This window comes from Polypterus senegalus, chromosome 18 (genome assembly GCF_016835505.1).
Source record: "Polypterus senegalus isolate Bchr_013 chromosome 18, ASM1683550v1, whole genome shotgun sequence".
NCBI classification, from domain to species: domain Eukaryota; kingdom Metazoa; phylum Chordata; class Cladistia; order Polypteriformes; family Polypteridae; genus Polypterus; species Polypterus senegalus.
Window position 1 is genome coordinate 43,235,933 of NC_053171.1, and position 13,634 is coordinate 43,249,566.

The following is a 13,634-nucleotide window of genomic DNA, read 5'->3' on the forward strand; positions in this document are numbered from 1 at the left end:
CCACTGCATCCACTCAACAGTGTCATCTCCAGGCAGAGGAGTAGCTTCAGTGACAGAAATTTGTCACCGTCCTGCTCCACTGACAGACTGAGGAGATCGTTCCTCTCCCACACTATGCGACTTCAATTCCACCCGGGGGAGTAAATGCTAACATTACTCAAAGCATTACTTTACTTTATTGTCTGCTTTTTTATATTTATTTATTTATTTATTTTAATTTTTTATTACTATTTAATTTAATATTGTTTTTTTGTATCAGTATACTGTTGCTGGATTATGTGAATTTACCCTTGGGATTAATAAAGTATCTATCTAAACTCTACCAATTACTTTTCAAACACCCATCCTCAGCCATTCTCTTTTCTCAATATTCTCAAGAATAGCGACTAGGCATACATGTATTAAAATGAATCAGTAGTTGGTTTGTGGCATTTTGCTCTGTTTCTTTGTGGATTATCCCTATTACATAACCTGCTGTTTTCATTTCCTCAGTGTTTTCTCATGATGCGAGCATATGACACTGTATCCAGGAGGGGGCGTTAGCTCCCTTGTTGGAATGAGTTCTTTTGTAATTGCGGCATGTTACATAACACAAATCTATATAGATATGATATCAAAAGGCGATACCCCTCACTTAGTGATATGGCGGTAAGAAATCACATAGGAGAAGTAACTTAGCTTTAGTTAATGACAGGTTATGCTGCATAACAGACGAAGGAAGCCAATGGCAAGAACCCAGTTCGGCAGTGGGGGGCCAATTTGTAGAGTCTGCCATTTTCGCTGTTGCAGTGGAAGGATTTTCAGCTCAGATGACGTAATCTCCCATCCGTCCGTCTGCTTCAAAGGTGTGCCAGGCAATGTTCCAAGACTTAATACTTTTTCTTCATGTGCAGGCCCCACTTAGGTGAACCATGCCATTCCAAACAAGGCAAAGAGGATACAATTTCATGCTGAGTTTGACACACAAAAATAGTATACAATGGCCCTCAGTCCGACTCCCCATTTCGCAGTTGTCCCTAACTTGTCTTGTCTTAAAATGCTTGCCTAGCAGTTCTTATATGGTGAACTCCTGCGCTGTGAGTTTTCTACATGTGAGTAGAAAAAGGCAGATTTATAAAATATATAAAAAACATAAAAACATATTAAACTTATATATTTATTACAGACACTTCATGGAAAGGGTGTAATGCAGAGTATTGATTGCTGTTGTGATCTTCAGAACAATATGACGGTGGACAATAGCTTTCAAAAATTGATGGCTTTGCTATGAAAACAAAAGTAAGGTAAAGTGATCAGTTCAAATATATTATCATGTGTACAGTAACAATGAAAGTCTTATTTGCATACATGATCAATATACAACACACTTCCACTCTACTGCATAGGTTATGCAAAAAATAATAAACCAGAATAAAAGGCAAATAGTAGCCTAGGCCTTGAAAGCCTGTGGGCCATGAGCAGAAGTCTTTTCTGGAAATGCTGTGTCTTTGAATCAGATGGCTATTATAACCTTAATGATTCTGAAAAATCAGTCTGTAGGGAATGACTCCAACCAATACAAACCAAAGGAAGAAACTCATCAAGCCACATCAAGCACCTGAACACCATGACTTTGTGCAAAAAATCTGATTCAGGTTATGTTAAAGTATTAACAACTAGCATCATACTGCGTCGTCTAAGTGTTCTTATGCAGGAATTTCCAAATATTGTCAAATGATTGCATTTTGTTACTATACCTGACAATAAGGACTCTTGTGAATACAATGGGGCATCTCACACCCCCAAACCTTAAAGACAACTGCTCAGACACAAGTCCTGGGTTCAGATGGCTCCTATTATTTAGTACATAGGTCAATATACTGTAAAATAAAGCTGTCAATTAAGCCATCTGCAATGCACACAGTACTTCTGCTGTTTCCTGCTCCTCCTTTATTGGCAAACGTTGTCAACCTTCTCTCCTGACTCTGACTTGACTGGGTGAGTTCAAGGGCTCATTTTTAACATGGACCTGGGGGTACTTCAGGCACGTTAGCGGCATAGCCAGAAGGCATTTCTGGGTCAGGCAGAACCTCCACCTTACAGGGGAGCCTCCACCTGGTATCTCCCTCTTGTGGCCCCCAGGGATCCCTATTAGAGCTGCCCCCCAGAACTACAACTCCCATGTAGCCTTGTGGGAGACCAAACAGGAGCTGCAGCACATGCTGCCATCCAGTGCACTGGGAGAACACATAGTCCCGGGAGGTTTAATGAGCAGGAAATGGAGCAGCCACCATCCACCCATGCTGTTCATCCACAGTAACCTCCTAGACAGAGAAGTGAGCACTAGTCATTTCTGTCTGGATGTCCATCCATTCCTGATGTCTATCACGCCCTATAAACCTAGGCAGCATAACCTGTGGCTATATACTAAATTATGTTAATGGTTATGTTATAGTTTGTTAAGGCATCCTTACTGTTTAGTTAAGTTTCAACACAACAGCAACAATAATTTGTTAGCACATCAGTAAATTTTGATGTATGATGTTTATGATATTTATTTATGAAAGAAACATAGAGGGGCAGCCCGCAGAAAACTTCAACTTGGTGGAAACTCAAATTTTTTTAACCAAATAGACACAAGATTTTTTGTTCACCATCCTAATAATGCTCTAATTGGATTTTCAAATGATGCTACTCAAAACTCATGTTATACAAATTATTTTTAAAGTCTACAGTGTCCCAATATTGAAAACTAAGAAAATCATGTTTGAGATGCTGATGTGTTCCATTCTGACGTGTTCAGTTTAGTGAACAAATTCCACGTGTGCATAGCACGATCATGGTGTTTATTGTGACAGCTCATGACATGTTCAGTTAGTTGTGTTATTTTTCCCCATATGTTTACTTATTTTTCCAGGGCACTTCTGGGATTCTGCATGGAAGCTGTGGAGTAGGAAGTTCATTGTATTTCCATAATAAATGAATACCAGTACTTAAATGATAATTTGGTAACTACGTGAACAGTATTCTGATATAAAAGAATGCCAATAGTAGTTTGATTAAACGTTAGTTTGGTAATTACCTGAAAGCCATCATACTAGCTACCTAAAGGCTGTTAGTGCAATTGTTTAAATTTTTATTTGCTCATAAAGTTTTTTTTTTTTAATAATGGGGAGTATTGGGATGACATTTCTGTTTTTTCTACGATGATTACATGAGCTTAGAAGCATCCAGAGAGTATCACAATCAAATCAATCAAACAAAATAAAAAAATTGTGAATACACAATGGGCGGTCAGAAAATCGAGAGTGCGCCTTACGAGAAGGATTTAGGAGTCATAGTGGACTCTAAGCTATCAACTTCCCAACAGTGTTCAGAAGCCATTTAGAAGGCTAACAGAGTGTTAGGTTATATAGCACAATGTGTGGAGTACAAGTCCAAGGAGGTTATGCTCAACCTTTATAATGTTCTGGTGAGGCCTCATCTTGAGTACTGTCTGCAGTTTTGGTCTCCAGGCTACAAAAAGGACATAGCAGCACTAGAAAAGGTCCAGAGAAGAGCAACTAGGCCGATTCCAGGGCTACAGGGGTTGAATTATGAGGAAAGATTAAAAGAGCTGAGCCTATACAGTTTAAGCAAAAGAAGATTAAGAGGTGACATGATTGAAGTGTTTAAAATTATGAAGGGAATTAGTACAGTGGATCGAGACTTGTATTTTAAAATTAGTTCATCAAGAACATGGGGACACAGTTGGAAACTTGTTAAGGGTAAATTTCGCACAAACATTAGGAAGTTTTTCTTTACACAAAGAACGATAGACACTTGGAATAAGCCACCAAGTAGTGTGGTAGACAGTAAGACGTTAGGGACTTTCAAAACTCGACTTGATGTTTTCTTGGAGGAAACAAGTGGATAGGACTGGCGAGCTTTGTTGGGCTGAATGGCCTGTTCTCGTCTAGAGTGTTCTAATGCAAAACACAAAGGTCAAATGTTGAAGAAAAGTCGAAGGCAGAAAGAAGTTTGCAAAACTGAAATGAAACCTGACATTGACTTGTTTGAAAGCTAACTAATGCTAGAATTGTTTTGTTGAAATGTATCCATGTTCTGCTCAAAGGACAAGAGAAAACTTGAGCGACTGGAAGAAAAAACAGAAAAAAGTATAACCGAAGTAAAGATCTGAACCAGGAGAACAAAAATCGCGAGACAAGAACAAGGTCAAAAAGGACTGCAGAGATCAAAATCAGAAAGAGAACAAACACAAATTAACGAAATACAACACAAAAAGGGTTTTGGAACACAAGTAGTCAGATAAGGAAGAAGAATGACCCTTATTTACAGATGAGGAATGACTGACAGGATCATGTCCTCTGAAGCCAGGCCCATTATAGGGCAAAAGCTAGCAATTTAGCAGCTGAACAAAAACCAAAATGGTGGCAGAAAACAGCCCAAATCAAAAATTAACTTTAAAACAAAGCATTGAATAAAAACCCAAATGATTTTACCAGATTCTTCAGTGTTTAAAACCCCTGTAACAATATTCAGCTCAATACAACAGTCGGAAAACAACCTGTCAATTTACCAAATCTCCCAGGGTCCTGATAATCCAACCAAGCATTGAGACATGTTCAAACCACCACCACAATTATCCTGTCACGCTCTCTGATGTACCGACATGAAGAGTGTGGTCACAATATGGCTTCTATCGAGATGGCTTCTATTGCCTTGCAGAAGTAAAGAACAACACAGGAAATAAAAATATAAAACTTTCTCAAAATATATTGAAATAAAAAGAAAACCTTCAAAACAGAATTTGCACATGATAAAAATAGATTAAGAAATGTTTTATAATTACGACAGCAATACTGGTGAGAGCAGAAGATGTCATTTTAATCAGCATTTAACAGCATGATCGGCTGTCTTCAAGGAATTTAACATTATATTTTTAATTTATATAGACGATATGAAAGAAGTTAGCAGATTTAGAAAGTATTTGGGAAAATGGAGTTCTACTACAGTATGATTTAATTAAAAATGGAGAGATTATGCAGAGTCACCCAAGAGAATAATAGAAAAAATAATCTAGCTGGGGATCTTAACATAGAACAAACACAGAACAGTAAGCAGAAAACTTTCTAAATTAAATAAAATTAAGATTTCTAAACATTGCTCATGTAATAATATTTTTTTGTGAAAAGCAGCTTTCATTTTTACAAAGTTCAGAGATGATTTAATGCGGTACTCATGGCTGCCATAACATCATTTAGAAATTCATGTGTCAGTCATTAGCAACTGCATCTCTATTGAATGAGGCTGTAATGTCACATAAGCAAGACATCTGATCAGAAAAAGTCTCAACAAACAAAAAAAAAATTAATTACTAAACCAGTACTATAGAGAACATATGCCAGAAGAGTGCTAATTTTATCCATTTTCTGAAAACACAGTGTTATTTTTCAGTTCTTACTCAATGGATATACAGAAGATAGGATCTTAACAAAAGTCCCTGACGGCTTTAAAGGCATACAAATGAAAGCAGTTGAGGTCAGGCTGAATCGGGCAAGAGAAGATACAATGACAAAAAGACAAGATAAAATGGAAATGTGACTTGATGTCTCCACTGCTCTTTCAGAATCACCTTCAAGATGCAAAACCTTTGCATAAAAAGATGACTGACCTTACAAGGTGTGCCATCTAAACACAAAAATAACAAATGAGAGCATAAGGAAAACAGGAACGATTTTTCTCATGATTGTAGTGCACACTGCTTTCTCACTTATCACGTGATAATTTTTATCAAATATGTTAAGTTGTCGTTTTCTATTATTTAGTGCACTACAGATTTAATGTTTGCTGGTAATGTTTTCTGCAGCTGGGTAACAATAAGAATACAAAGCCAGCCGGGTGTAACATGCAACAGAGTATATGATATTGAAAGTCACTGCTCAAAGAGCAAAAATAAAACCTGCTTATCCTTTCTACATAATGAGATTTATGACAAAACTAATCAGTTTGACTGGGGTTTCATAAACCTCACACAACTAAAAGAAAAGAAAAAAATCAGACATGAGTGTCAGTAGAGTTTGCTCCCTAATAACCAAGTTACCTGAACTATTCTATAATATTTCAGTAATTATTTACCACTCTGATGTTGATCTTTCTGATCATAAAATAGGTCATCATGATAGAAATTGGTGAGAAGAATTCATAATTTATTGCAGAATTATGGTATTTGAGGGCTCCTCTAGAGTGTCTCTTTCTCTTGCACGATTTGGCTCAAAAAACTATTCAGCACATTGTCATCTCATAACAGGCTTAAGTTTTGAGTTTGGTATTTTTCCGTCCAGCCATTTTAGCTCTAGACCGTCCTCAAGAAACTGTGACACACAGACAGACACACGGCCATCATTGAGATGCCAATGTTTTCAGTGTCAGGGGACACTAAAACGTTGAGATCCGTAGAAAACCAGAGATCGAAATTTGTGATGAATCTGAAGCTTTTGCTCCTTCCCCTTAGATGATAGGTTATGGTGAGGGAGGGGGCAAAGCAAATAGTAAAGCAATTAGATTTTGTTCAGGCTAACAACAGCTAACCATTCTTCTGGTCTATCATGGAAAATGCTCAATAGATGTGTTGGTTAAAAGATCTACTGTACTTTAACTGAGCAAAAAAACGCTTAGGAAAGACACACACACACACACACACACACACACACACATATATATATATATATATATATATATATATATATATATATATATATAGTGGTGTATGGCTGCCTGTTTATCCCGGCCAATACCTCCAAGCCACCAGGTGGAGCCCTCCCTGCAGTATGGAGGTTCCCCAAAGACCAGCAGGGCTGCGTAAAACAACTGCAATGTCCATGATACCCTGCTGGTCTTTGGGGACCACTAGGGGACGCTGCAGGGGGGCACAGTGGTTATTTACCCTACGCCCCAGAAGTACATCCAAGTCACATGGACAAGAGGAATGACTTGCTTCCAGGGTGAAGAAAAGGACTTTTTACCTGACCCGGAAGTGATACAAGATCATATGGACTGGGGATTGGGAACACTTCCAGGTCAGGGAATATAAAAGGATTGTGGGAGCTCCCAGACGTGGAGCTGAGCTGGGTGGAAGTGTGGCAATGCGTCTGGGAGTTGGAGGATTGGATTATTGTGTTTATTATTGTTATTGTATGAGTATAGTGGAGGATAGAGGAGGGTGCATTGTGGAGATTTAATAAAGTCGATTATTGGACTTTTACCTGGTGTCTGGAGTTGTGGACAGGGGTTCATTGCATTTACAAGCAATGAAACAAGAATACCAAAAATGAAGAGCAGGTTTAACAATATTAATATTTGTCTTCTAATAGAAAACTCAAGCATTATTATTTCTTGAAGAAAAACAGCATTTACATTTCTATCTAATTTTTTCACAGTGCTGTTAAATACATTTGTTCGAACAAACACTCTGTTGAAGGCATCAATAAATTTAAAAACAACATGCACTCGTCGCTTTAAAAAAATTATAACAGTTACATTTCAGTGTTACTAGAAAACCGTTATAATGGTTCCTTTCCATGCTTCCTGTTTGGTTTCAGCTGCACAACAATGGCTACATGACTCTCGCACTTCCTGGTCAGACTTTATCCACTGCACATTACTAAGGTGCTGGTCAGCATGTATGGTTTTAGCCTCCATATTACAAAAAACTTACAACAGTGCCAGGGAAAGCCCAGAGACAGGAGGACAGACCGATTCTGGGATCTTGGAGTAAGAGTCTCGGTGAGCGACTGAAGAAGTGAATCCTTTGGTTCAGCAAACAGAAACTGCTATGGGATAGAAACTGAAAGTATTAAGGTGGTTAGGATGGTAGATGTCAAAAGATACTTTAACATGAGTTATTCAACAAGAAGACAGTCGACTAAGAGCTAATTTCATACAACTTTCAGGGATCTTATCTTCTCAGAGAGAGCTACAGATTCGTGGGATAAGTTACAGAGTAGTGAAGTTGTTAAGCCTGGCTTGGAAACAGCAATGAAAGAAATGTGATAAAAGGATCAGGAAATGAAATCATAAACTAGACACAGGCCACAAGCCAAAACAGGGGAGAGAAAAAATCAAGATGACTGACCACATCAGTAAACTAGGTAAGCAGTAAAAAAATATCAAACAATAATTTTGAGAACTACTAGAGATAACACTACTACATGCACTAGTGATTTGAACTTTTCATCCCTGAATTTGGATAAAATGGCTACTGAACCTCTGGATTTTGCAACTGTGATGTGTCACAGCTCAATGTGTCCCTAGTGACAGAGCTACAAAATGGTGGTGGCTCCAAAAACAAAGTGGTGCCACGATATAAACAAATCATAATGCTCACAAAGGTAAATATTGCTCAGAATAGATAAGCAGCACAAATTTATAATCAATTCTGAATCTACAGGATTTGCAACTCATGAAAAGCACCTCACAACATTACCAAAAAACGCATTTTAAATGGGAAGAATCTGCCATGTTGTAACAACAGTAGGACTTTGAGGGCCTGCCGAGGGGTGAGAGAAACTGATGAGCAAGATGAGCTGAATGGCCTGTTCTCGGCAAACTCATTTTTAGGCATTCACAGACCTACTCTTTAGATGTTTTCAGGAAGTAAACATACTTTTCTTTCTTTCTTTCTTTCTTTCTTTCTATTGATTTGTCTGTAATGTCATTCAGCCCAATCTGTTTTATAGTGTAGTGATTAATGTGATACACTTGGGTTTCATCAAACGTACAGTTATGTGTATGACGTGTATTTGTTTGTGGGATTACACATGTGTGACATGAATTTGTAGGTGTGGTTATATGCATTTGTGACATCTATTTACTGTATACTGTATGTATAGTTATGTATGCTTAACATGTACTTGTTGGTTTGGATGTTTGCTTATAACATGTATTTGTAGGTGTGCTAATGCACGTCTGGCCTTCTATTTGTGGATATTGTTATGCATGTGTGACATGTACTGTGTTTGTAGGTGTGGTCTTATGCATGTGACATATATTTGTAGGTGTGGTTATATGTGTGTGACGTTTATTTGTAGGTGTGGTCTTATGCATGTGACATATATTTGTAGGTGTGGTTATATGTGTGTGACGTTTATTTGTAGGTGTGGTCTTATGCATGTGACATGTATTTGTAGGTGTGGTTATATGTGTGTGACAACAACATTTATTTATATAGCACATTTTCATAGAAATGATGTAGCTCAAAGTGCTTTACATGATGAAGAAAGAGATAAAAGACAAAATAAATAAGAATTAATATAAGAGAACACTAATTAACATAGAATAAAAGTAAGGTCCAATGGCCAGGGAGGACAGAAAAAACAAAAAAAAACTCCAGACAGCTGAAGAAAAAAATAAAATCTGCAGGGGTTCCAGGCCACGAGACCGCTCAGCCACCTCTAGGCATTCTACTTGCCAGGTATTTGTACTGTAGGTGTGATCTTATCCATGTGACTTGTATTTGTATGTGTGTGACGTGAATTTGTAGGAGTGGTTATATATGAGTGGTCTGGCATTTTGGATGCCATTCTTGCAATGCCAAGCCTAATGCACTTCACTCTCTAAATTGTATGGGTGACCAGTGTAAAACTACTTTATCTAGGAATTTCTCTCTTCTGGCTTTTATTTCATTTTCTATTCTTGTTTCATCCCACTATACTGAGGTGCTTTGTCCTGTGTATTTTTTAGTGCTTCTGATTGAATTAAGAACTTCCACTTGTCTTGACTGTTCTTTTCCTCAACCCTTTTGAATTATTCCTGTCTTGTTCATTTAAATGATTCTCTTATCTGCTCCTCCATTTGATTTGCAGATCTGTTTAAGTGTGGAGTTCACACATTCTTCCCACATCTCCACTTCCCAAAATGGGCATATTTGGTAGAGTGGCGAGTATGGACGACGTGTGCCCCGTATCAGGGTTAGTACAGGTTCCTACCTCATACCCAATCCATTCATGGTGACCTTTAGCTCTTCAAGACCCCCAGATTGGAGTATGCATGTTCAGTAAATTTAGAAAAATTATAACTTCTAAATTTTCATTAATAGCAGGGGGATGAGTCAAAATAGTGAGAACATTTAAAAATACTTTTGTTAATCAAATTCTGATTTTATGCTTCGATCAAAAATGTGCAGCTTCCACAATATGAGCCTCTAGAAGTCAGCACATTTTATCATGAATTTGCATAGTTTTATCAATCCCACACCATTCACACTGGCGAAATAGATGAGCTAATTCTATAATTACGTAAAAGCATCACAAACATTTGAGTAAAAGCCACCATATGCACATATTTGCTAAATTAAATTTTGCTAGGATCAGCTCAGGCTACAAATAACAAACCTGACAGGCCCCAGCTGCCCCGAGCAGATGTCTGAAATGGCCGCTATTTAACTACTGGGCTTGAAATAAAAGTAATGCAGCTTGCCAGGCATTCATCTAATCAGCACTGGCAGTGGGTGGAAAAACACAAATGAATTATAAGACACACAAAAGGTTGTGTCCCTTCCTGGGGCCTAAGAAGTCAGCCTGCAGACCTCCATAGAGTTCAAACTGTGTGCATCTGAGCACTCGAAAATGTGACGAGCGTCGACTGCACCACTGCTTCAGCGAGATTAATGAATTATCCACACTTTTTAATTACTTTCTGCAAACTTTTTTTTTTTTAAACACCTCTCTCATCCTAATTACTTTGCTGAGTATTAGCAGAAATGTCACTGCTTGTCCACAGATTGCAGAACAGAAAGCAAGGTGTTATAAAAAGTGTTTTACATCTTGAACAAAGGGCACAAAGACTGGAGTTGGTTCTGAGGGCACACACTGATATAAGAAACGATGTTCCATAAATGATGAGAATGAAGAAACGATAATAAAGGCTAAGAAATGTATAAGATAATAATGTTTAACAAATGTATAAAATGTTAGGATCGTCGTTGTAAAAATACAGGAGGACGTAATGAGCAAAACATTCAGAGAATCATGAGGGCGATGAAAACAGAGAGTGTCGTGTCAGGAATGACAGATAAATGGTCAAACTTTAAACTCACGATGACTGCACGTGTGTCTCACTGCACCTTTATCTTTAAACTACAGGAGCGGCCTTCACATGAGGAACGAAGTGTAACAGGAGAGCACCATCTTGCTTCTCATCGCACCACCACATGTGATGATTGAGACAGAAATGGCAATGTTTAATTAATTGAAATGTTTATTTTTGTTTGTTTGTGTGTATTAATGTAGACACTACTACTCGTATCAGGATTCAGACTGAGCTGAGTAACAGTTCTCAACAGTTGGAAAAATAAACAGTATGACGTTCTCAAACCTGACAAATCCAAGTGAGAGTCACGGGGAGCTGGTCCTCACAGCACTGGATACACTCATATGGGCCAATTCAGAAATGACCATTAATCTAACATGCACCTCTTTGGTAAGGGAGAGAAAAAATGGAAGAAAACGCATCAACACCATACAGTTAATGACCAGGATGCGACTAACTGAAACAGCCTTACTAACCACTGAGCCACCCTCATAAGGTTATTCATATTCCAAAGTGCTAATTACAGCACAAGATCAAGAGGCGACTCAGGTGCAGGTCCAGCACAGGACAAACTCAGCTGCACCCTCAGACTTCAGAGGAAGAGAACATCAAAATACAGTGCAACAGTGATCACCAGAATTAGCCAAATGTGTTGGGTTTGCTTATGGCCTCTGTAAGAGCCAATCTTAGAGAATTAAAGCTTTAAGTTAAACTCATACTAGTGTTTGCTTAAGTAGAGTAGAATACAGTTTTAAAATTGTCTTTTACCCCCTGTAAGTTAAAATAAGATAGAACTTTCTTGCTATATCTGTAATACAGTGTGTTAATGGAGTCACTGTGTGTTTTGGAATAGGCTTATAGCTATCCTGGAATGAAAGTCCCATTTACAGTTTGGAAAAGGGATATGCATACAGTTTTCTGACCATTTAGAAATGCTTCAGCTGTATAAGCAAACTTAAATGAAACACGATTTATAAGCTTTAAACAGAACTTTTCTTAAATAAGAACGTTTCTCTCCTTTGCTATATCAAATTTTTCTCTGTTTTTGTGTGAACTGTTTTACTTCGAAACTTTACTAAAGCTTTTAAAAATGACGATGTTTTGCCTGTGGAATCATTTCCATTTGTTAAGGTATTGTCAGAATCCCATCATACAAACTAAAGCTGCAGGACTTTGGTAATTTTGAGTAAACGGAGCTACAGCCTCATTTTTTCCTGTGTAACCACTAGGGGGTGTCACTGAGCCCCAAACTACAGACACAGCAATACCCAACACAATTCCAGGTTCAAATAAAGAATCATTATTCGACAGAGTGCAATTAACAGTAAAGTGAAGCAGTAAAGTGAAAACCTTCTCACCTCCTCCAAAAGAGTGCTGCTCACTGCCTCCCGACTCTGACTTGATCTAAATGAGGCAACGGGCTTTCTTTTAAGCTACGCCTGGGAAGTGCTTCCAGTCTCCTGTCCAGGTCATCTGACACACTTCTGAAAACAGCAACACCCTCTGGTGTACTCCAAAGACCCTGACAGGGATGTGTTTCAAGACTCCGGCTCCCATTTCACCCTGCAGGCACTTTAAACTGGTCCACCCTTGAGGAACACTGCCACTTGCCATACAGGTTCATGAACTGAGCCCGTTCGCCCAATCCTTCTATTAAGGCTTCCTGGTCATTCATGAATCCTTTCTTTATCCCGACCAGAATGCTTGTCCTTCTTCTATGGCGCCTACACCTGAAAATTCACCACATGGCCAGCTTAGGCAAATTTATTTCCCAAAGCAGCAGTTCTCAAACTTTTGAATTCCGTGTCCCCCTTTTCTACCTGGAATAATTCTGCGCCCCCTGCATAGCATAAGATAGATGAGAATAACCCATGATACAACTAACAAAGATATGTTACTCGTGCAGTGTCGCGGTATCCTATTATTTTTACTTCCATAAGATTTGCATGTGTTCAGCTAACTTTGATGAAATATTTGGAATTTATTTTTTTCAAAGTGCTTTAATAACTGTTAAAATGCCTTTTAGTAATTAACTAGCAGAATACCCGCGCTTTGCAGCGGAGAAGTAGTGTGTTAAAGAAGTTATGAAAAAGAAAAGGAAAAATTTTAAAAATAATGTAACATGATTGTTAATGTAATTGTTTTGTCATTGAAATGAGTGTTGTTCTCATATCTATCTATCTATCTATCTATCTATATATATATATAAATATATATATATATATATAGCAAAATACCTAAGCTTGGCAGTGGAGAAGTAAAAAGAAAAGGAAACATTTTAATAATAACGTAACATGATTGACAATGTAATTGTTTTGTCATTGTCATGAGTGTTGCTGGCATATATATATATATATATATATATATATATATATATATATATATATATATATATATATATATATATATATATAGTAATAAGTTGAGACTTGAGGCGTGAAAGGTTTGGGGCAGCCACCCGTTTAATTCGGTTTCCTGGCTGCAAACGTACTTGAAACACCACAGTCAAGTTTACACAACAGAGTCCAAAACAGAACTGCCTGCCAGAGCAAAGGCAGTGGGCTTTA

General features: G+C 37.9%; 1 long non-coding RNA gene across 1 annotated transcript; it reads right to left on the reverse strand.

Annotated features, from left to right (window-relative positions):
- Positions 1 to 1,203: 1,203 nt before the first annotated feature.
- Positions 1,204 to 12,501, reverse strand: LOC120518928. Its single transcript, XR_005631325.1, has 3 exons — positions 12,426 to 12,501; positions 7,697 to 7,825; positions 1,204 to 1,264 (listed from the first exon to the last, which is right to left on the reverse strand). It is a non-coding gene; the product is annotated as an uncharacterized LOC120518928 (long non-coding RNA).
- Between the last annotated feature and the right edge of the window lie 1,133 nt (positions 12,502 to 13,634).